At 38.6% G+C, this 24,638-nt stretch overlaps 1 protein-coding gene and 2 pseudogenes across 1 annotated transcript in view; all 3 read right to left on the bottom strand.

The window, feature by feature from the left end:
- LOC145764711 (laminin subunit gamma-1-like) overlaps window positions 1-24,638 on the bottom strand; it is a 145,169-nt gene that overhangs the window by 116,526 nt on the left and 4,005 nt on the right. The gene's annotated exons all lie outside the window — the stretch shown is intronic.
- LOC145765723 (U6 spliceosomal RNA) lies at window positions 13,001-13,101 on the bottom strand (annotated as a pseudogene).
- LOC145765722 (U6 spliceosomal RNA) lies at window positions 21,952-22,052 on the bottom strand (annotated as a pseudogene).

The following is a 24,638-nucleotide window of genomic DNA, read 5'->3' as shown; positions in this document are numbered from 1 at the left end:
GCGTTCCATCGTAAGCAATGTGCTTAGGCGTAATAAAAATACCAACAACAGCTTATTGCTGAAGTGAAAACCTTTAATCTGCCAAAAGCAGCCTACACCCATTGTTCACAAAGCAGGCATAGAGCTTATTGCTTCTATGATTTTTAATGAATAAGTTTTTCGTTTGGCCTTAGACTGGCTTGTTTCTTTCGAAAAACTGTAGTTTCACTTGAAATCTCAAAAGCAGTGCTCTGCATGCATAAGCTATAACTTTGACAAGTACAATTTGGGAAGTGCAGTTCCACCTAAACCATTTTCACTCAGTGCATTGTTTGTACTAACATTTATGGCAGGGGTGTGCAACCTTTTTAACACAAGGGTCAGTTAGGAAAATGTAATGCTTACTGGAGGGCCGCACATCAAATAAACACTAATTCATATTTTCAGCAATGGAGTTTATCTTATTGAAATTTTGTACAAGAATGTCATCCTCCTGCAGTGAATTCAATTCAAGCTGGATTTCTACAGGCGCAAAACTTATTTCACAGGTACATAAGAGTGAAAAGACGATCATATCACTTCTTAAGCTTCGAAATTGTGTAAATCGAGATGAAAATAACCTTAATTTAAATAGCCTTATTTGGGGGGAATATTTGGAAGAAGATGAAGGGCCACACAAAAAATGGAAAAGGGACGCATGCGGCCCGCACGTTGCCCACCCCTGATTTATGGGATAGCAAGCGCTGGACAACTCAGAACTCAGTGGTGTGGTGGTATGCTTACAAAATTAATACATGCTGAATTGAAAGGGCAGCTTTGCTGATTGCTCACATCCTTTTTCGTGTATGAACTGCAGTCTCAGGCAAATTGCGAAGTAGTGAAGTGCATAGCTAATGACCAACCATCAACCTTTCAGAATTACCTAACTGCGATTTTCGCTTGCTTGTACACCAATAAAAAAGATGTAAACAATCTTTTTATAGTAATTAAATAGATTTAAACAATAAATTAACAAAATCTTTTACATCAACCATACACTGTTCGTCATCTGGAGCCGCATCAAAGCAGCATTTAGATCAATCAAAAAAAACGCGGAAAACTTGTGACAAGCACAGTTTCTGCGCAAGAAAAAAACAGCAAAAATTGAAAAAACTGCAGACAGCTCAAGTAACTAGTAAACGGAGAGCGTATTTGTAATATGTAAGTCGCTGCAGCAGATGGGGTGTTGCACGTACGTGATACTAACATAAAGTAAATTAAGTGAGCGTTTTACTATCGGCAGCCAGGCGAGAGAGAGAAAACTTTTATTTCGTTTGTTGCGAGAATAGCACGGTACAATTATACACAATGCAGGCCTCGAAACAACTTTTTTTTTCCGGCGGCCAAACGTGTCCGACTGAAGCAAGCTGTTCGGCGGCCAATCACAAGCACATGGCGGCCATCGAAACTTCGACATTGCTGTGAACGTTTATTACGAAACAATTGTTTTAAAACATGTAAAACGAGAAGCGAAAAATATACTAGAATAGTCTATCACGACCGCACTGTTTGATTTGTTGTGATGTAATAATGCCAAAAGTAGCGATAAAGCGAGCAACAAAATACGCACGTTGCACGCTGTTACAGTTATTCACGTTAAATAACTCACGGGCGGAAAAGTAAGTTAATTTTGGGTTGATTCAACGTTCGAGTCAGCACAGATCGATTTAATTTTCCGGCGGGTTATACTGCGTAACAGCAATGCCCAATAAGAAATTTACGCTTGTTTTACATTAATTCAACATCTAGCAACGTTGAATTATCATAAAATAACGTTAATTGCTCAACCAGGTAGCCTACCGGTAACAAATTGATAGCTCCCTGCGAGAAGATTGCCTCGATTTACGTATACACTAACATAATTTCGGCACAATTGCGATACTGCGAACAACACAAAGTCTGTTTGATAAAGAACTAGCTGTCAGAATCGGAATCATCAGATGCTGTATCAGAGCACGAGGTTGAGCGCCATCACTGGAATCGGACACATCAAGAGGCTCATCGCTTGGCTGTAAATCTACACCGTCTTCGCCGTTCGCAATCAAGTGTCCACGTTTTGCGGCTTTGGGGCTTTGATACCAATCTACACGCCTCTTTTTCGTAGAGCTCCATCAGGGTGTTGACTAAGGAACAAATCTATGGCTGTGTTATAACGACTGGGAGGAATGTCTATTGTCTAACCCTAACCTTACAAGCGTTTGTGTGGCCTCGGCATTTTTATTGCCGACGCTAATTCCGAAGACTGAATATATCGCATCAATAAACAGTATTGTGATGTCACTTGCATCCTGCTTATCGTCAGACATCAGCTGCTTGGTTAATCAATAATGTTAGCAATTCAAGCATAGACAATGTGTATTGTGATTTATCGGGTGCTTTGACTGCATTCTAATCCTTTGTGATTATAAGTGACAAAGTACTTTATTCACAAGGGCGCTTGCGTAAAATTTTCTCGGAACTTTATGGCGGACAAATGCGGCCGACGGAAGGGCGAGACCCGGCGGACAAAATGTCAGTTTTTGTAGGTTAATCGCGGCCATGGCCGCGATGGCCGCCTTCAGTTTCGAGGCTTGCACAATATGAATAAAATGGCACCATCGCAATCTCGATACCACAACAGACAGAAAGCAGCGAAAGACTATCAGTCATCGAGTCAGCTGCTTCCCTGTTCTTAATCTGACAAATGTCAAGCATCGGCAAATTACGTTTTAGTTATTTTTCCAGTTTCCGTTTTGTTACTTTGCCGTTCACAGTTCACTACATGTTTGCGCCAGTTGTGAAAAATAAAATTGAAAAGAAATTAAAAAAGTAATAAAAAGTTTCCTGAACTTTTTACTTTGAGAGTCTTGGCAATTTTAAAAATGAATTGTGATGTCATAGAAGACTCAGCAAGGTAAAAAACTACATGAAACAGGCTCACTGGCTCAGTGTGACAGTTAGAAAACATAAATAAAAACAACGATACAATTGAGCGCAATAACATACACTATAAGGTGATTTGTGAATAGTAGTCGACCTTTAATTGATGTACTTTTTATTCAGACAAACCTTGATCATTTTAGTCCGGTTGCCAAATCCAATTTTTTGGCTGAACCTGGAAATTTTATGCAAAGTTTTTTTTTTGATTGATTTTGGTAGCCTAGAGTCTACTCTTTCAGAATCTGCCGGGTGCACTCCGCGCATCCTTGAGCGTTTTGAGAAATTCAAGATGGCGTCCAAAATGGCTGCCGTTTCAGATAACTCCCTATAACTCAGTTAGTATTTGACCTAGGATGATAATTTTGGTGTCTAACCATATGTTTTGAGGGGCAAGGAATACATTGAAACTATTTATTTGACTGGTTGGGGATTGCATCATGTAGAAATGCAATAATGCCGCCAATAGGGCTGCCATATTAAAAAATTCAAACAAAAACAAACAAATTCACTTGTATTTGGTCTAGAATGATAATTTTGGTGTCCATCCATATGTTTCGTTGACAAGAAATCCATTTAAGGGATTAAAACATTTGCATATAAATTATATCACAGCAAAATCCAAAATGGCTGCTGATATATTTGCCTGATATATACTTACTGTAAATTTCTTAATCTCGAACTCCCACTATGCTACGTAATCATTTTGCTTTTTGACTGATAAGTGCGAACTTGCGTCTCAGCAGGCCTGTAAGAAATATCGTATAATAAGTATAAGAAAAGTAAGTAGAGAAGTAAGAAAGTGTTCTTATAACGAGGTATTACGCTTTAAGCATTCAGCTGTGAAAGCTGCAACAGACTGTTTGGTACAAGTAGTTGTCGATACTTTTGATGCTGAAATCTCGTCGCAAAATGGAAAACTTTCCACCCACTCGTTAGCTGGTCTGGTTACACATCCTGAATCACCATCTGATGCTGATCGATACCATAGAGAGACAATGCCACGAATTTTAAAGGAGGAGATGTCGGAGGCAATAGAATGTGATGTCACTATACAGAGATATAATGGTTCCAAGAAACCAAAAATGCCCGAGAGTGTTGCTGTTAGAACAGTTCTCTCACTCAAGTTACTTACGCAACAGGCTACTCTAAAACAAAGAGCGGATGAAACTGACTTCGCCTTCTTTCAGGATGTTCAGAAACAGAATTGTCCCGAGTACAATGGCTACAACACAGCTCTTACACGCAATCAAGGCCAAACAGAACAACCCAAGACTAAGACGGCATACCTGCCTTTGGTTGATCCTGTGCCATCCCACCCAGATACAATAATGACAACAATGGTGGAAGCTCAAAAGGTGACACATAATGCTGACCAAAAGTTTGTGTTATTTACCTGTGACTTACAACTATATAAAGTTGCATTACCTGTGAAGTGGGCTTACCCAGAAAGGTTTTCAGATGTCATCCCGCGCTTGGGTGGTATGCACTTTTTGATGAGTTTCATAGACTGCATCGGGTCTCTGATCGGCTGTTGGATCTTGAGGCATGCAAACAAATGCTTCCCTATTTCTTTGCCGCTGGTCATGTGCATTATGCAAGGTATAGGATGTGCAACCTAAGGGCAATGGAATCCCTCCCAGAAGAGGTACTAGTCCGGTTCATGAAAGGGGAGCATGTGATGAGGCACCTACGCGGACCATAGAATGGCCTATGGAGTGATATGTTTATAGAAACTACTTTCATGAGATATGGCATCATAGGAATAACCTTGAAGCCGGACACGCTCAAGATCTGGGCATTGAGTCTTCATACATCTAGTACTGTGGAGGCTGTTCTGGGCGAAATGCTTGGAGATTCTGGAGACCAGGGAAGTGGGCATAAGGAAGAAAAGAAGGCACGGATAAAGAATGACAACAAGGACCGAGAAGCCATAAGGACGAAGCTTTAAAAATGTATGGATCCACTTGATCCCGAGAAACATCCAGAGGATCTAGTGAACATTGCAACTGGTCAACATGGAACCCCGGCAGTGAATGTGCAGGAGGCTGTGCAGAAAGGATTCAAACAGATGTGCGAATTTGGAGAGAATTTACCTGATGGCTTACATGAAACAATTCACAAGACCATGACCACCATGATGGCTACAAAGAATCATGTGAATGTGGGAGGTAGTAAAGTGTACGACATGAATGTCATCTACTCCAGGGTCATAGGCCAACAGGCTAGTGGGCGTGATGTTGACATAAAAGATGTCCTATCCTACGAAGTGGCCCCAGTACCAACGTCTATGTTTGACCCCACAGAAGAAATGAGAGCTGCAACATCAAAGTCTTCCTTAAAGCGACAGTTTCAGGTTGAGGTATCTGCTCGGACAACAGCAAGTGACACTTCAGTAGTTGTGATTGATGGTTCAGCCCTACTCTGGGTGATTTATTGGCCTGCAGAGAGCACCACTACAGACTACGCAAACAACTTGAAACACGCCATTGCCAAGAGACTAAAAGTTGGGGACGTTCACCTAGTGTTCGATCGGTACTACGATTACAGTACTAAGAGAGTCACCAGAAGTGCTAGGGCCACTGGAGTTAGCCGAGTCCACGAGCTGCAGTTGAACACCAAGTTACCACCTGAAAAGACTGTATTGACGGTGATCGAAAACAAGAAGCAGTTGATAAACCTGATTGTCAAACTTCTGATTGAAGACGAGTCATTCCATGAATACACCCAAACTCACAAGTTGATAGTGATTGTTGAGGACGTTGCCCCATTTGAGATCAGCCATGGTGGTGTAGTGATCAGAAGGACAGACCTTTCAAGTAGTCATGAGGAAGCGGACAATATCATTGTCCAACAGGTGATGCTGTCTGCTCGAAATAATGAAGAGAGTGATATAACTGTGATATTCGATGACACTGACGTTTTCATTCTCTTGCTTCATTATTATCACGTTGGAAGCATGAAAAATCGTATCACCATGGAATCACCAATTAAGGAACGAACAGTCATTGACATTGGAAAAACCATAGAGAAGCATGTGTCTTTTGTGAATGAACTCCTGCCAGCTTATGCTCTTACTGGATGTGATACGGTAGCATGCTGCTGTGGGGTTGGCAAAGGTACTGCATTGAAGGTTCTGAAAGATGGTCACTCACTGTCACTTTTAGGGGTCATTGATTCTCCCATAGAATCAGTGATTGCGTAGGCAACCACATTCATGTCAGCCTGTTACAGTCAATATACTACGAGTAAATCAATGTCCGAAGCACACTGGAGGATATGGGCATTCAAAACGGGTCGGGCCTCCGCGGTACCACCAAAACTTTGTTCTCTTCCTCCTACAAGTGAGGCCTTTAAAGAGAATGTAAGAAGGGCCCATCACCAAGTCATTGTGTGGCGTTCACTGGAAGACAGCAATCCGCCCGAACTTGATGCAGAAATGTACGGATGGGTGAAAGACTCGACACTTAATACGCTACAACCGGTCCTCCTTCCCGCAAATGTTGAACTCACCCCAGAAACTGTCATGATCAAGTGTGGATGCAAGAGTGAGAACCCCTGCAAAACGCTTTCTTGCAGCTGCACAAGGGATGGTTTGAAATGTGCAATATTCTGTGCGTGTTATGCTGCAGGTTTCAGCCAGACTCTTACTTAGCATTTTAATTCAATTGGACAACATCACAGATTTATGGACTAGGTGACTTAATGAGATGATAACCACAACTGACTGTCTTGTGACTGTGAGAGAGGCTTGTACATTACTAATGGTAACATTTATGATAGCTAATGGTTACATTTGTGAGTGATGTTATATTTCACAAGCAAAAGTCGCAAAAATAATGATTTTCTATAAGTATTCAGCAAATATATCAGCAGCCATTTTGGATTTTCCTGCGATGTAATTCATATGCAACTGTCTTAATCCCTTAAATGGATTCCTTGTCAACGAAACATACGGATAGACACCAAAATTGTCACTCTAGACCAAATAGGCTACAAGTGAATTTGTTTGTTTTTGTTTGAATTTTTTAATATGGCAGCCCTATTGGCGGCATTATTGCATTTCTACATGATGCAATCCCCAACCAGTCAAATAAATAGTTTCAATGTATTCCTTTCCCATCAAAACATATGGTTAGACACCAAAATTATCATCCTAGGTCAAATACTAACTGAGTTATAGGGAGTTATCTGAAACGGCAGCCATTTTGGACGCCATCTTGAATTTCTCAAAACGCTCAAGGGTGCGCGGAGTGCACCCGGCAGATTCTGAAAGAGTAGACTCTAGGCTACCAAAATCAATCAAAAAAAAAACTTTGCATAAAATTTCCAGGTTCAGTTATACTTCTGCCGGACCATTTAATTTCAGTTTAAAACAGCGGTATTAAAACAAATGAATTAGATTCTATTTGAATAAGGTTTTAACTGCCCTTTATCAGAACTGACGATGCACTCACTGAATAAGTGCGAAATATATTTTCTGTAACATCTACTGACAACTGATCCCTGTTACCTTAGCATTTGAGGTTTTAGCAAATGAATTAGGTTATAATGCTACACAATTAAAAATATGCAGCTTTAAAAAGAAAATGTTGCCTGTTGCAGTTAATGGATCAAGTAGCCTAATTAAGAGATCAATTACTGTAGGCTACAATGGGAAACAAAAATAGAAAAACAAAAGAAATAACTAGAAAGGTCAAATTTTCAAAAATATTATTGTTGCGTCATAAAGTATGAAAATTAGGCAAAAATTATAAAATCAGTCACACCGAGCAGATTACATTCCTATAAATCCAACATTGTGCAAAACTACATACTATTGGCCAACAAAACAAAAAATTAAACAAAAACGCAGTTGCAGTGTTGTACGTTGACGCCGTCAATTTGACGGCGTCATTTGACGGCGTCAACTTTTTGTTGACGCTGAGGCTAGCGCCGTCAATTTATTTTTCAGTTGACGGAAGTGATGGCGCCGTCAACTATTTTGCCGATTTTAAGCGTCAAGCGCTAAGCGTCATTTTTTGTTTTTATGGAAAATCTCGTTTCACAATAAGAGTTTCACAACGTATTCTGGCCAGCGCGACTCATCCGAATTACCGGCTTTTGCGTTGGTTGGAATGGCTCCCTGGAATACATGCGGAAGAAGTTCGCCAATTGGTGATCACCCATGTATTGAGAACGAGGGATCAGAGACAGAAAGCGAAAAATCCATGAATGGCATCGCGGACGTTGAATATACTTTATTTCAAGAGCTCTGTGCCCCTGAAAAGAGCGATGTTGGTGCAGTGGACCTCGTTAAAAGATTTATACATGCCAAACTATCACAGCACGCTTGGAACAGTGATACCTTTCCGACTAAACGTTTTCAACTTGTTTTTGAAATACAACACACCAATACCAACCAGCGCTGCTGTGGAACGCATGTTTTCACTTGGAAAGGACAATATGCGCAGAGGCGCCGGAAGCGGAGGGAGAAGGGGGAGTGGATGCCCCCCTGCCCTCAAATTTCTGTGGATGGGGAGGGAAGAGGGGGCAATGGTGCCCTTTTAAGGTCATGTAAGCTACTGCACACTTTGCAATATAAAAATTTATGCTATCCGCTTTTAGCCTAATTATAATGTTCTATTTTTGCCTCAAAATAATATTCACGACACAAAATTCTCCATCACAGTAAGTTATATTACATCATTATAAAATAGCATGATGCCCTTCCGTGCCATTGTTCTTTGTATAGCGGACATTTGTATCATTACTCGATAATGAGCTGATAGATGAGCATTATCGCTATATCTTATCTTGAAACTTACAAAAAAAAATTGGCCTTTCAGCAACAAAAGTGCCCTTTTTTCATACTCCTGCCCATCCAGTCAAAAATCGCTCCGGCGCCCCTGAATATGCGTCCCAAACGCAGCAGATTGTCAGACAAACGTTTTGAAATGCTTGTTTTTCTGCAAGGAAATAACTAATAGGCTGAGCAGCTAATTACAATACAGTCTCAAAACATAATACCTGCTCTTTATTTATAGCTATTGTTAGCCTACACTTGGTTGAAATATTTCCGTTTTAAGAGACGCTGGCAAAAAATAGCGCTAGAAATTAGCGCTGACGCCGTCAATTTCTTTAAGAGCTTACGCAGTCCTTTACGCCGTAAAGTTTTTAGGCAATTCGCGCTGACGCTGACGCCGTCAAATTATTTCAATGACGCGTACAACACTGCGGAGTTGTAACATTAGATTAGTACAATGAACAGTCCAGATTTATATAATCCTTTAAAAATTTGATTTGGTAGTCATGAACAACATTCTTTTGAGTTGATGGTTGCAGACTTGCAGCACCAAGCCTGGGCAGGGTTTGAACTTGATTGGGTGAAAATGAAGGTGACTACGGTTGGGTGGAATATAAAGAAGGTCAAAAAGGTGTAGCGGTTTGAGCGTAAGGTTAGGAAGGCAGTCATTTTGATGACGTGGGTTCCATTCCCACCACTGGCATTATTCTTTTTTAGTTACCGAACAAACTTCAAAGCAAGAATCAATTCTGTGGTTGAGCGTTAGAAGGGTCACACTGCTGCAGTCAGTTGGTTCGTGGGGAAAGTTGTCCTTTACTATAAAATGTCTTGCGGTCAAACACTCCATCTGCTGCAGCGACCGACAGATTATATAAATACGCCAACAGAGAAACAATAAATAAATCTTCAAATTGTTGGCTAGGCTAAATAAAAGTGAAAAGGACCTAGGTTAAGGAAACAGACACTTCAAAAAGGACACCATTGAATTCACCGCCTCGAGAAAAAAGTTCAAGTATTATTTGTTTAAACGTTGTTTAACGTATGCTTCACGCGGTCTTCAAACCAACACCATACATTTCAAATTCCGATGATTCTCAAAAAGTGTTCACCTCAACCGAGCAACAATGGCCGACAAGCACATCCTGTCCATATCAATGCGCCACCCCAGTCAACAAATCAGTCCTTGGTACATTGATTCAATGTATGAATGGCTAGCTGGGATGTTGGCAGACAACACTACAGCAAAACGTAACAGGAACAAGAATGCAAAACATAACGAAGGATCTGCTGAACAACGGGTTATATAAACAGGACATATTGACAAGCAAGGCAGTGCAAGAACATCTTTCAATTAAAACATTGAACGTAGGCATAATCTGCAGGTCGCTGCAGCAGATGGAGTGTTTTGACCGGCAGACACTTCAATAATACGACAGTTTTCTCAATGAACCAGCTGACTGCAGTTCTTGTCACCTTTCTAGCATTCAGACAGAGAATTGGTTCTTGCTTTGAACTTTGTTTGGTAATTAAAAAAAATAATAATGGCAGCAGTGGGAATCGAACCCACGTCATCAAAACAACAAACCATTATATGAATCTGCAGCTTTCTTATCTTTTAGTTTACTTCAATGAGAAAGTTTTGAAAAAGATGTTCACAATATCACGTGGTTGCTGCAGTGACGTACAGGTTATAAATACGCTGACCTAGGATCCATTTATGGAATAATGACAGTACCATAAAAGGAGCGCTAGTCTACTTTTTAGGCCTAAACCTATTCAATTTATTTTTCTAGTAGAAGTAAAAAAGTTCCTTTTGGTGAGCAAAAAACAGCAATGCAGACAAACGTACAGCATACAACAGACATGCAAAATATACACACAAATAATACACGAACGAGACAGCGCACCAAGGCCTAAAAAACAAGATTATCGAGCCGAGGCCCCCTTTGTCATTCTTTCGGGGAACAACATTAGTTATTGAAACTGGTATATAAAATGTAACAAATACAACCCTTACGGTAGGTCTATATAGAAAAATTTAAAAAAAAAGATGGTAGGTGCTGAATAATTGTGGTTGTCGTGGAGAAAGCGAAGTCCTATATTGCATAAAAATTAAATGCCAGACAATAAAAATTCTTTATATTTTGTAGAGAATTGCTTGTGAGAATCTTGTAGCTTAATTTTGGTAGGTGTTTGATTCCATAACAGTGCTCCCCTATACCGTGTAGTTTGATTTCCCCTTTGAGACGTAGTAAAAAGACTAAAGAAGAAACGAAGCAAGCCACCAAAGTTTTATAAAACAAAACTGCAAAAAGATTGTAAAACTTGAATTTGTTGCATGTTCTCAATCAGCAGAGTTGACAGGGGGGGTCCAGGGGGTACTTTTGAATCCGGTTTAGGCTCCCGGAATTTTTCAAAACACTTCTTACCACTCCGACTCGGTAACAAAACACTACAATACAAAAAAAAATCAAACATCAAAACACTACACCCTCGGTAACGGGGACATTACAAGATTAAAGCTTGACTACTACGACTACTGCGAGGCAAATATTTGACATTGCAATAAAAAGCTATAACTTTAGTTTTATAAGTATATTTAAATGCAATACATGTTACTTTCGGTATTAAACTACCATGTTATGTCATATGTACACAAATTAATTTTGTGGGGCCCGGATTTTTACAAATATTGCTTTCCAAATATTTAGCATTGCACTGTGACAATGAAAGCTATAAACTCAGTCCTGTAAGTATATTTAGATGCAATACATGTTACTTTCGGTATTAAATTACCATGTTATGTCATATGTAAGCTCGTGTAATTTAAAACAAATTAATTTTGTGGGGCCCGGATTTTTTCAAATATTGCTTTCCGAATATGTAACATTGCACTGTCAGAATAAAAAATAAGAACTTCAGTCTTGTTACAACTATATTTAGATGCAGTAACCTACATATTACGCCTACATTCCAGTACTGAAATTATCAGATTACGCCATTTATAAGCCTATGCAGTTAAAAAAAAATAACATGTAAGGGGCTCGAACTTTTTCAAATTACCGCATGTAAAGTGCTTAACATTGACTATTTATCTTTGTCAACTATAAACCAAAATCCATTTTTGTAGCAACTGTATTTTCTTGAGATACATTAAATGTCGCTACACTTCCATAGTAGGCTACTCATCTTTCAATATTATGCCAAATTGAAGTTTTAAAAAGTATCAATCACGGGCCCAGACTTATTAAATGCTTATCTTTGCTCTGTAGACAGTAGAAAACTTCATTTTTATGACAACTTTATTTAGATGCATTAATGTAATTTCCAGTATCAGTATATATTCTGACATTTCTACAATTCCGAAATACTATCACAGATGCTTCCACAGTTCCTACAGCCGACTGCGACTGCGATCATAACCTACTGGTTGCCAAGTTTAGACTCAGACTACAAAAAGTTAAGAATCTTAAAAAGAAAAAAAAATTGATTGGAACTTCTGCAACGATGTAAACCTAAAAAATACATATCAACGAAAATTCGAAAATAAAATAATCAGCCCAAAAATCGACAAGAATAAAAACACAACATCAACAAAGTAAGACTTCAACATGATTAAACATTCTTTAATCAAAGCAGCTGTAATTTTGCCCATGGTTGAAGCTTCAAAGCATGAGAATTGGATAAACACATAAATTCTAGATATGATGAAAGAGAGAAGAAAATATAAGAACATGAATGACTTAGAACAGGGGTCACCAAATGGCGGCCCGCGGGCCGCATGCGGCCCGCCACGCTGTATCGCTGCGGCCCGCGGAAGGTATCAGCGTACAAGTATAACCAAAAATACTTTTCTTGAGGAGTTAAAGAGCACACAGGCAAAAAAACACTTTCCGAGAAGCATATTTTCGCTTTGCATACGATTCCACCGACCGACCAATCAGATTATAGTTCTAGGTGGGGGTTGCTTAAAGCTATTCCAATGCGATGTCCAGCCACACTGTCCCAGTGGTTGATTAAAACGTCTGTTTTCGAATTTCGAAAATGTCGAGCATAGGGTTGCTTATTTTAAGTTTGCAAATGTCATGTAAACACTAGTGTGCGTTTCACCGTTATTGTGTTTCACGACCAGTGTTCTCTTTATGCAAGTTTTTGTTGGCAAAATAGGTCGGTGTGCCAACTCAATTTATAATAAATTGGCCAAATTTAAAAACTTTTTCTGATTGTATTATGAAAATATTTAGCTTAGTACTGCAAAATGTTTTTTTTTTTTTTTTTTAAAGAAATATGGATCGCTTCACGATTTCGCGTGTCATCCTTGCGCAGGGGCCATGCTGATCTTCTCTATCGTTCCAATTTTAGTATACCTACTGCCGAAGCAAGTTCTGCAAAATGTTGTTAATCAACAAATTCTTGCCACGCTGATAAGCACCGCAAGTGACAGTTGTCTGTAACAAAAGAAAGACGGTTTTATAGACTCTCACAAAAAGGATGAAAAAGCAACTCATTGCTTTTTTAAAGGGAAGACTGTTCATGAATTACGATAGAATTACAATTTTTGGGTGATTTCTACAAACATTTGTTTCATGGTGCCTGGTTTCTTTTTCCCTGTTATTGGAGCCTATTTTTCGCTGATATGTTTGTAGGTCACTATTGTTGCCTATAGCCTATTGCGATGTGTCAAACATTTCCTTGTTTACTAAAATTGTTAATTGCAAGATATCTTTTGTGAAGCGAAGTGACAACACCACTCTTGCTTGGCGATGAATATTCTGATGAAACCGCTCGCCTCGCTATAAGTGCGCAAAACAAGTGGCCTCGCTTATTAGGCATTGTTAAAAAAAGTCAAAAATGTTGTAAAAGGAGCTTGGCCTGGCAGTAGCGTTGTTCAATTAATTTTGTTGCTGCGGTATTCTAAAATAAATATGAACAACATGTAACGTTGGATACAAGGTACGAAATGCGTTCTTTTTTAGCATAAGAGTCAACCTACCTAACATTTTATTAGTGCGGCCCGCCACAGCTCTCCTTAGTGCCAAAGTGGCCCGCATGCAAAAAAGGTTGGTGACCCCTGACTTAGAATATAAACGCTTAAACAAAATAAAAAAGGCTTGCAATGAATCAAAAGAAAACTTTCTCAATAACGAATGTGCTACCGTACTATTGAAAAAATCTACAATTTCACACCAAGTGAAGCACACCAAAAGAATAAAGCAATAACAAGAAAAATCCAATCAGTACGCAAATCTGGGTGTTTAAAATCTAAATTTGGTGAAATACTTTTGGAAGAGGACGAGATCCTTAACAGATGGAAAGAATACATTGAAGGGTTATATGGGGATCCAGAAAGAACAACATAACCATTTGAATTCTCTGAGTCACTTTCAGGCCCAACCATTTTAAAAAGTGAAATCACATTTGCTATAAGCAAAACGAAAGCAAAGCACTAGGCCCAGACGATATAAGCACTGAAATGATAAAAGCACTAGATGACATTGGCAATTGGCATCGACGTACTTCACGCACTCTTAAACAAAATATATGACACCGGTGAAATTCCAACTGATATGACAAAATCTGTTTTTATTACAACTCCGAAGAAACCAGGCACAAGAGAATGCGAAGAACATCACACAATTAGTCTAATATCCCATATTATTTAACTACAGCTGAGAGCCATCATGAACAGAGTTAGAAACAAATTAACATCCAGAAATAAACGAATGCGAATATGGGTTTATGCCTGATTAAGGAACAAGGAATGCGGTCTTCATTCTGAAAAACCTCGCTCAGAGATCAATAGAAATGCAAAAAGATCTGTACTTGTGCTTCATCGACTATAAAAAAGCTTTTGATAAAGTTCAACGCAATGAAATGTTGTACAGGCTCGGCCGAATTGAATTGACGACAAAGATCTAAGAATTATTCAAAAATCAAAATTTATATTACGAACAATCAGTTGCTATCAGGAATCAGGATGTTGACTGCAGTGACTACACGCCCATTGAGAAAGGAGTAAGACAAGGTTGTGTGCTATCACCCGACTTTTTCTCATTATACAGAGAAATAATTTTAAGACATATTGAAGATGAAAGAGGTATTAGTATTGGAGGTAACAACATTAACCACATACGATATGCTGACGACACCGTTTTGATAGCCAACTCGGACGTAAACCTGCAGAACATCTTAGATATTATGTGTACGAAAAGCAAGATATTTGGCATGGAACTAAATAAAAAGACAACACAAACAATGGTCATAACAAAGAGAAAAGAAGCCGAAACTCCTATTCGTAATTTATCAGTTAAAGGAACAATTCTTAAACAGGTCCAAAAATTTAAATACCTCGCATTACCTCGGTACTATGGTGAATTGGGATGCAAGAGACGATACAAAGCTCAACTGCAGCTTCACTGTATGACTGCTATAACTTTTTTGATTATTAAGCAGACTGAAAACCAACTGCAAATTTATGCAATACGTTTCAGTAAAATTTTAGAAAGCATGCTTGTTCTTGAGTAGGCTGTTTAGTACTAGGAAATAGGAATCATTGTTGTAGTTTTAAATATATTGTCATATTTACTTTTACTTGTTATAAGTCTGATGACGTTTTTGCGCTCCAAATACACGAACAAAACTTACAAAGACGAACACGAAGTTTCTTTTTTTATGTCAACAACACTTGAACTAATTTTTTTATTCATGCAATTATTCTAGAGCAATTTTGACTGTTTGTAAAACATTTTGTTAAAATTAAAAAGGCCTCATCCACAACTGTGCAAGTATGGGCGGTAGTCTGATTTCTTATATGCATAATTTGTTTTAATTAATTTTTGTGATGTTTTAGCCAACTTAGCTGAAAATGTGATGTAGTCCCATGCCCTTAAAATATATTCAGCAAAAATCAACATCATGGCTTTCCAGAGATTGTGGCGATGTTTGGCAACAATCCATCTTTTCCTAATGAGAACGAAACAGCCAACTGTCCTATGTCTACGAAAATAAATCTTAACTTTAAGAGGTGATATACTTTTTAAAGCATAACCGTTTTAAACACAGCTGTCGTTATAACCGAAACAAAAGGATTTTCTAATTGTCCACTAGCATTGAGCTCCATGGCAGTTTTAAGTTCCTCAACACTTCTATATCGTACAAGGTACAACGCTAAGCTGGAAATCGATAATCAACGTTTCATAATAATTCTAAAGTAAAAAGCCTTAAGTTTTTGGACAATTGCACAGATAAATCATCTGCATCTTTTGTGGTTTCACAAATGCTGTAGTTGTGTATTGAAAAAATATACTACTTCAAGTCAGCGGTATCTAAAACGCTTTTTGTAAGCTTTTTGCAGGTGTATTGTTTTCAAACAAAGCATTTTTCTGTAAAAGCAATCTCAACTGCGGAGAAGCTAAAGTCCCTTCCACTGCTTCTTGTGAGCCAAGTTTTAATGCCGTATCGAAGACATAAAATACTGAGCCGATTGCGTTCTTTCTTGAGTAAAGCTAAATGGGGTAAATGTGTAATTGTGTTAAAAGTTCGACAACCAAAATTGTCTGTTTTATACATAGAAAAGGCAACTTTAGCTGGCTGAAAATATGGTTACAAACAACGCAGGTAAAGTTTTGTTTCCTTTACCTTTCTGACTGAAGAAACGTCAGCTGACTGTGTTTTAAGGTTTGAAACAATTAAACCTTACCTATGATATCATATCTTTTACAATCCCAACTTTGCGAAAGTTTCGCAGCAAAGTATGTAAACATAACGTACAGTCGTACAGACTATTCACAATCAGAGTAGCCTATGTAGGCTACTACGTAAGTTCAGCAAGCGCGCTTGAAAAAGTTGCAACTGTCGTTAATGTAGGGTAAGACTTACACAGCAAAGAAATAGGAATCAAACTTAACTTAACACGTAAGTTACCCAGGAAAAATAAAGGTAATTTTGTACGTCACTCTTTAGCTTGGATAGAATATTGGAAGTAAAAAATTAGCCACAAAACCTATAATTTACGACTTTATTCAAAGCTTTTGACACTTCATGTGAGTCTTAAGCCAGAGAGGAATGTAAAATCGAGATTCGAGACCATCCAACTAGATAATTAGATGAAGTGAAACTTCGCGTGATGTTGATGAGATATCAATAATCGCAAAGATATATATATATAAAATGTCATCATTGATTTGTTTTGTGGAAAACATTGCTTTTAGTTATGGACTGTTTTCAGCTTCGTATCGTTGTTGTGACCCTATGCACTGATTCCTTCAATTTTGCTTTAACTTACTCTCATTACTGCAAACAAGAACACAACTGGTATTATTGTCAGTGTTTAGGATCACTCAACCTTGGAATCGAACCCATGTCTACATTGTCTACCAAACACAATGCCACGAATACAAACAAGCAAGTACTAACTACAAACATCGAAGTACTAATCAGCAAACTGGTGGTGGTTTGGGGGTGTTTTAAGCCCAGAAAAGAATGATAGAATCATTTTAATCTGGTTTGCAAGCTAACACACTTTCTCAATTCACAACAACATATCACTGAGCTACGCATTGGTATACGTGGTTTAGGATTAAAGAAACGCCTTGTTCAATAACCGAACATATCTTGGCTAAGTCGCGCCTTCAGGCTATAACAAGATAAAGCATAAGACACCAAACTATGCGACAATATCAGCATAACTAAACGCATAAAAAGTAATTTGCAAACGATCTTTGTTTGTTTTAGACGTAATAATAACTTGGACTTGTCCCACTGCAACGTACAAACATGTGAATGGTAAAACTGACAGAAAATGAAATCCCGTTATATGAATCAATATTAAAAGGTCAAATGTACAAAAAAATCTATAGAATATACTTTGATGTACTAAGTAAGGAATGTTAAAATAACGATCATGGAAGACTGAAGCTAAAATAGCATGTTAATCTATTTATCCCTTGACCAACGGCGTAGAAATCCAGTAATCACATAACTATAATAATGACCTAGAGATACAGCACGTGCTAATACTGCACAAGTTCATCTTCTGTATCTTTTTTATGCAACAATATGTGTCACAATCAATATGCATAGTTCGGCGGTTAAGCTACATTTTTTTTCTAGAATGGGTGAACTTATTGCTGAACTTATTGTTTATCCCTATATGTTGAGCTTTCAAGTAAGATGTGAGTCTGACCAGCATTTTATCAAACTATACTGTATATAAAAGAGAAAGACAGCCGTTTAAATTTATTGGTAAATCAAATGCAGTTTGCGGTATGTCGGCCACCGGCAACATTATCTCGTGTTTAGAAAAAAACTGGACGTAAATAAAACAAGTACGAAAGTTGAAGAAATTCTGAGTATGTTACCAAACGCATTACTTTGCCGAATATGTTCATGGCTTGTTTGTATTTAACAGCAACAATTCGGTTAGTTTAAATGAGTAAGACATAACATAGTTTTAACACCTTGCAGATGGCTAAGCTGATTCCAAACAGCCATACTCATGAAGAGATTTAGATACGGCACTCGTACATTTCATCTTAAGGCACTCGAAAATTTCATCTGGAAGTATGACTTTGACTTTCTCCAACGAAAACATTCAAATACGCTTATCATAATATAAAACATGGATATCTAGAACGTGTTCTCGTAAATTGCTGCTCAATCACGTTAAAGACAACTAAATGCTGGTTTCCTATTTGTGATTAGGAAAAATTTGAAGAACACACGGATTGACTATAAATTTCATACCAGGCCACAAGAAAGATAAAAGATGATGGGAAAATACAAAGATGGCTGAATTGCCAACGCCAAAGCATACCAAAATAGGTCAGACCCTGATTAAAGTGTAGCTAGATAACAAAAGTAAAACAATGAAGGCGTTACACGGACAATAATCTACTTAGCCTATTTCCGAGATGTATCGGTATTGCTTGGTTGTTTTCATCAAGTAAAGAGAAGTATGATAGTTGAGTTTCTTTTATTTGTTTGATGCTGCTCTGCGGAAAACTGACTAACGGAAAACGCCATGTGGGTGGTCGAAGAGGGCGTTTTGGGGACACGTTGGAAGCTTCCATAGGGGAGTTCGCTGTCGATGTGGATTCGTGGGACTACTTGGCCGTGGAGCGACCAACATGGCGCAGTTTTATTCATAAGGGCGGAGAGTTGGCTGGGAGACGTCGTGCGCTGTCTGCTGTCAGGGGACGGGAGCATCGCAGGGCCCGAGCCTTATACAACCCTGGTCCTAGCCAGCCATCCTTTCAGTGTCCGTCCTGCGGTAGGGGCTTCGCCACGTAGATGGGCCTCATCGGCTATCTCCGCACCCACGTAGCCTACACCTGACCAAAGACCACACTAAAAAAAGCTTGATCTCGGTCTCATTGGCCATCTTCGGAGACGAAGGGCGAACATCAGATACTATCCACAGTTACAACGCTCGCCATTACAAAAATGTACGTTGTTTTTACCGCCTGTTTAATCAAATAGTGGGACAAAACCTTTACGTTTTACTGGTGTGAAGTTATGGAGTGACATTTCTAATGAGCTCAAAGATAATACATATAATGTCTTAATAGCCAAGTACAAGTGTTTTCTTCTTGGTCAATATGGTAATTAATTCATGTTTGCTTTAATGTTGATAATTCTTCGTTTTTTCTGTATATGGTGTTCGTATTTCCGTTTTAGTGTGATTTTTTTATTTGTTTATAGTGTGATTATTTGTTTTTTGCTTGTTCTTTTTTATTTTATAACTGTGTTACCTGCAACAGGCTAGGGTGGCAGCTGACCTAGATGACGTTACAGGTCTTTCGTTGCCATCCTGTTGTGCTGATAGACACTGAATTTGTATGTACTTCTTCTTTGTTTATTGCCAACAAAACAATAAACAGAATTGAACTGCATAGTTATAATTATTTTGTTATTAGCATTTTTCATACAGGCAACATAAAATTTGTAAGTTTATTATTTCCTTGAAGAACATAACTTCAACAATAACGTTCAATTATTTTGTTTGACTAACACTTCTTATTTTCCAGTAATATTTCAAAGAACGCTTATAATTAAATTGCAAGCTTTGGTTATTTTCAAGTGGTTAATTTCAACACTTGCGTGCATATTCACTCTATCACTGATCCACTAATTGCATCAGTGATTGTTTGAAATACTCGTCTCTACGGCTGTTAAGGTGGAGATTGGGGGCCTCAAAAGATAAATAGCCTAGCCCTAGAGCCGCTTTTTATCTAAATCCGGCCCTGAACATCACACAACAGTTAAGGGTGCCACGCTAAGACTTTGTTAACCACGAAACTTCGTAGACCGTATGAAAAAATAATTGCCCTTAATGATCTAATAAAAAAAATTGTGCATGAAAATTTTATCAACAACAATGATCCTAGCTACCCATTTGTAGAGATATATAATGAATACTACTATGAGAAATAGCTCGCGGCACCACAGAGTATTGTAATTACCACTGCACCCCGGCTGGGAACTACTGGGCTAATGTACTGTAACAGCGTGCAACAAAAGTTTATTAAATTTACGTTAGCTTCATTTAACAACTATAGAAAAATAAATCTCATAATCGATTAATGTGGCGTGAAGCAATAGGCAGGATGGCTAATTTGTGACTTTTACGCTTACCATCAACAAGGTCACATCAGAGACGCTTTGCGCTGATAGACGAAACTGGACCAATCTAAAATCGGAGCTGGTTTACAAGGTTCCCACTTGGTTAAAAAGGTGATGACGTCACGGAGGAGGTATCCACCAAAAAAATAGTACAAAAGTGGGGTGAAATCAGTCAACCATGACGATAAAAAGCATGCAAGTGTCCGCCTTTAGTAAATTAGTTGTGATTTGCTTGTTTCTGCTTCAATTTTTACAATTGAACCAGCCCTGCAAAGCAGAAGATCTCACTTATGCAAAGCAATGTTACACAGGCCCGAAAAACACCACATATCTCCTTAGAAAAGAGTTAAACTTGACCAAGTTTAACTATAAAGAGTTGAACTTGACCGAGTTTAACCATTTATACGAAAATAACTTTAAAGCACTGGGCTTCAAACACAAGCAAATAGCGCCCGATGACTCGTTGCATTTCCGAATCGAAGCAAGTATACAAGCATACGCGCCGACTTCCGGGGGGGCCGGGGGGCGGCGCCCCCCGTGAATTTATGATTGAGGGGCAACAAAAATCGCTATTACAAGTGGTGTTTCAAAGATAAAATACTATACGAAAGAGATTTTGATCATTTAATCGGACTTAAAGAATGCCGAAAGCGAAAAACAGCCTACGTTGCTCTCGCCCGCAAAACAGCAGCTGATCGCATGGCTTTCTCTGGAACGTGAATTACTACTGAGATGCGCACGGCATGCACGCTCACAGTCACACACTGCTTATCTTCCCGCGCGTGAGGAGCAACTTCAAAGTCAAAACGCGTGGTAGCGAAAAAGCAAATGCGAGGTTGCATGTTTATTCTTATTTCACGAGTTATCCAAACGTCCGTTGGATTTTTGGTGACTTCAAATATGAAATCGATTTTAGTAAACTTTATCGAGTTGAAACATCGACGCAACGAACAATTACGTGAATACAGCTTAAAGAAAAAATGCATTTTTCAAAACTGTCATCCGTGTTTTGCTTCAATAAACACTGTATTGATGTAAATATTGTGAAAATATATACATCTCATTCATTGCCATACACCAGGGGTCACCAAATGGCGGCCCGCGGGCCGCATGCGGCCCGCCACGCTGTATCGCTGCGGCCCGCGGAAGGTATCAGCGTACAAGTATAACCAAAAATACTTTTCTTGAGGAGTTAAAGAGCACACAGGCAAAAAAACACTTTCCGAGAAGCATATTTTCGCTTTGCATACGATTCCACCGACCGACCAATCAGATTATAGTTCTAGGTGGGGGTTGCTTAAAGCTATTCCAATGCGATGTCCAGCCACACTGTCCCAGTGGTTGATTAAAACGTCTGTTTTCGAATTTCGAAAATGTCGAGCATAGGGTTGCTTATTTTAAGTTTGCAAATGTCATGTAAACACTAGTGTGCGTTTCACCGTTATTGTGTTTCACGACCAGTGTTCTCTTTATGCAAGTTTTTGTTGGCAAAATAGGTCGGTGTGCCAACTCAATTTATAATAAATTGGCCAAATTTAAAAACTTTTTCTGATTGTATTATGAAAATATTTAGCTTAGTACTGCAAAATGTTTTTTTTTTTTTTTTTTAAAGAAATATGGATCGCTTCACGATTTCGCGTGTCATCCTTGCGCAGGGGCCATGCTGATCTTCTCTATCGTTCCAATTTTAGTATACCTACTGCCGAAGCAAGTTCTGCAAAATGTTGTTAATCAACAAATTCTTGCCACGCTGATAAGCACCGCAAGTGACAGTTGTCTGTAACAAAAGAAAGACGGTTTTATAGACTCTCACAAAAAGGATGAAAAAGCAACTCATTGCTTTTTTAAAGGGAAGACTGTTCATGAATTACAATTTTTGGGTGATTTCTACAAACATTTGTTTCATGGTGCCTGGTTTCTTTTTCCCTGTTATTGGAGCCTATTTTTCGCTGATATGTTTGTAGGTCACTATTGTTGCCTATAGCCTATTGCGATGTGTCAAACATTTCCTTGTTTACTAAAATTGTTAATTGCAAGATATCTTTTGTGAAGCGAAGTGACAACACCACTCTTGCTTGGCGATGAATATTCTGATGAAACCGCTCGCCTCGCTATAAGTGCGCAAAACAAGTGGCCTCGCTTATTAGGCATTGTTAAAAAAAGTCAAAAATGTTGTAAAAGGAGCTTGGCCTGGCAGTAGCGTTGTTCAATTAATTTTGTTGCTGCGGTATTCTAAAATAAATATGAACAACATGTAACGTTGGATACAAGGTACGAAATGCGTTCTTTTTTAGCATAAGAGTCAACCTACCTAACATTTTATTAGTGCGGCCCGCCACAGCTCTCCTTAGTGCCAAAGTGGCCCGCATGCAAAAAAGGTTGGTGACCCCTGCCATACACTCATCAATATACACTCCTGCGCTACCGTGTAGTAGCCTATAGTACTCGAGTATAGGTCGAACCCCTAGGCTACTTTTGAGCTGAAAATCGGTGATATTTCCTTCTCCAGTGTATAAGTCGAATAGCTTCCGACACTACCATTCGATGGTTCATCTAAGTATTGGCATTAACATACTTGGAGGACATTTCAAAGTAGATCTTAGAGTAACTTATGCTGCTGGAATAGTCACGTAACTATTCAGGGCAATATCAAGTAAACCAGCTAAATTAGACACGCTATTTTCAACGAGGTCTTCCCGCTGTGAGATCAATTATGATTTAACAGAACGCATTTTTTTGTTCACAATGTGTGAGAATTAAATCGAAAACCGATAAAAGAAAAGGTGTTTTATGGTCTTGGTCGCAGATATTGCCTGCATTAACGTCGTCTCTTACCGCTATTATCACCTAGCCAACCTGACATCATTGTTCTATGCGGTCGCTAAGGTTAGACATCGACTTCAACGATCATGGAATGTTACGTAATAAGAACAATTACTGTATATCCTACACGCAATAATATAAAAATTGATCTTTTCAAACAGCTCTTTCTGCTGTTTTGTCTCGTGAGCTTTGCATATATTGCTCAATGCTCAACATGTGCATAAAGTTTAGAATTGACAAGAAATCATTGAATATGAAAATTAAGTTTGAACCACTGCCAATACAGGTATTCAAAACTTTTACTTCGGCCTTTTACTCCGTAATCTACGTCGGCAATGATTTTTCTGCAGCAAAAATGCGTTCATTTTGTAAACTGCAGAGCTGGAGACAACAGCTTGTCCCGTGTATAAGTTGAACCAACCTGTCTTTGAGGTAAAAATCACTTGCTAACATCTCGAGTATATACGGTCATTCGATAAAAGACTAACTTATTAAGACTTTCGATAAAAAACAAAAGAGAAAACACTTCGCCGTTGTTAACGCTTTGAAGGTAAGTAATTAGCAAAACGAGCGAAACGAGGTAATAAAACTGATAGCGGGTTTCCACTCTGCTTGAGATTATGATTTTTTTGTGTTTTATTTCGATAGCTTCACTGTCTTGATCGTTATTCACTCGCACGAAAAGGAAATGAATCGGCTTGTTTTCCAACTGTTCCAATTATGAGTTAACAATATCAAAATTTTTACGCCTAGGCATACTGCATGCGTAAAAGTAAAACTAATCGTTTCAAGCAGCGATTCTAATAAATTCGGTTTGCGATCTAGGTGTCATAATAAACAAGACAGTAAGCTTAATCAAAGGCTATTTTAATTGAGTAAAATAGCGTTCTCGTTACGACGTCATCACCTTTCTCGCCCCCCAAGGTTTTTTGAAAAGTCGGCGCCTATGTATACAAGTCTCCCCTGGTCTGTGATATTATATGTCTTTATTAAATTAGTTGTAACTTGCTTGTTTCTGCTTTGATTTTTACAATTGAACCATTGCTGGAAAGCACAAGCTATCGTCTACCCAAATAAAGCTAAGCCAGACCCTAAAAGTTAAAAATATTTCCTAGGTAAAGAGTTGAACTTGACCGAGTTTAACCATTTATACGAAAAATAACTTTACAGATACAAGCATTTAATAAACGCTAATTTAAAGAACATATCTCTGTCTATTTACAAGCAAAAGTTGAGGTTGATAGCTTTTTCACAAAGCGAGCAACTGGGCTTCAAACACAAGCAAATAGCGCCCGATGACTCGTTGCATATCCGAATCGAAGCAAGTATACAAGTCTCCCCTGGTCTGCGATCATTTTATGCCTTTATTAAATTAGTTGTAACTTGCTTGTTTCTGCTTCGATTTTAACGATCGAACCATTGCTGGAAAGCAGAAGCTATCGTCTATCCAAATGAAGGTGAGCCGGACTCTAAA

This window comes from Aplidium turbinatum, chromosome 2 (assembly GCF_918807975.1).
Source record: "Aplidium turbinatum chromosome 2, kaAplTurb1.1, whole genome shotgun sequence".
Classification (NCBI taxonomy): Eukaryota; Metazoa; Chordata; class Ascidiacea; order Aplousobranchia; family Polyclinidae; genus Aplidium; species Aplidium turbinatum.
Note: the sequence above shows the minus strand (reverse complement) of the source record. Positions and strands in the feature narration are given on the sequence as shown.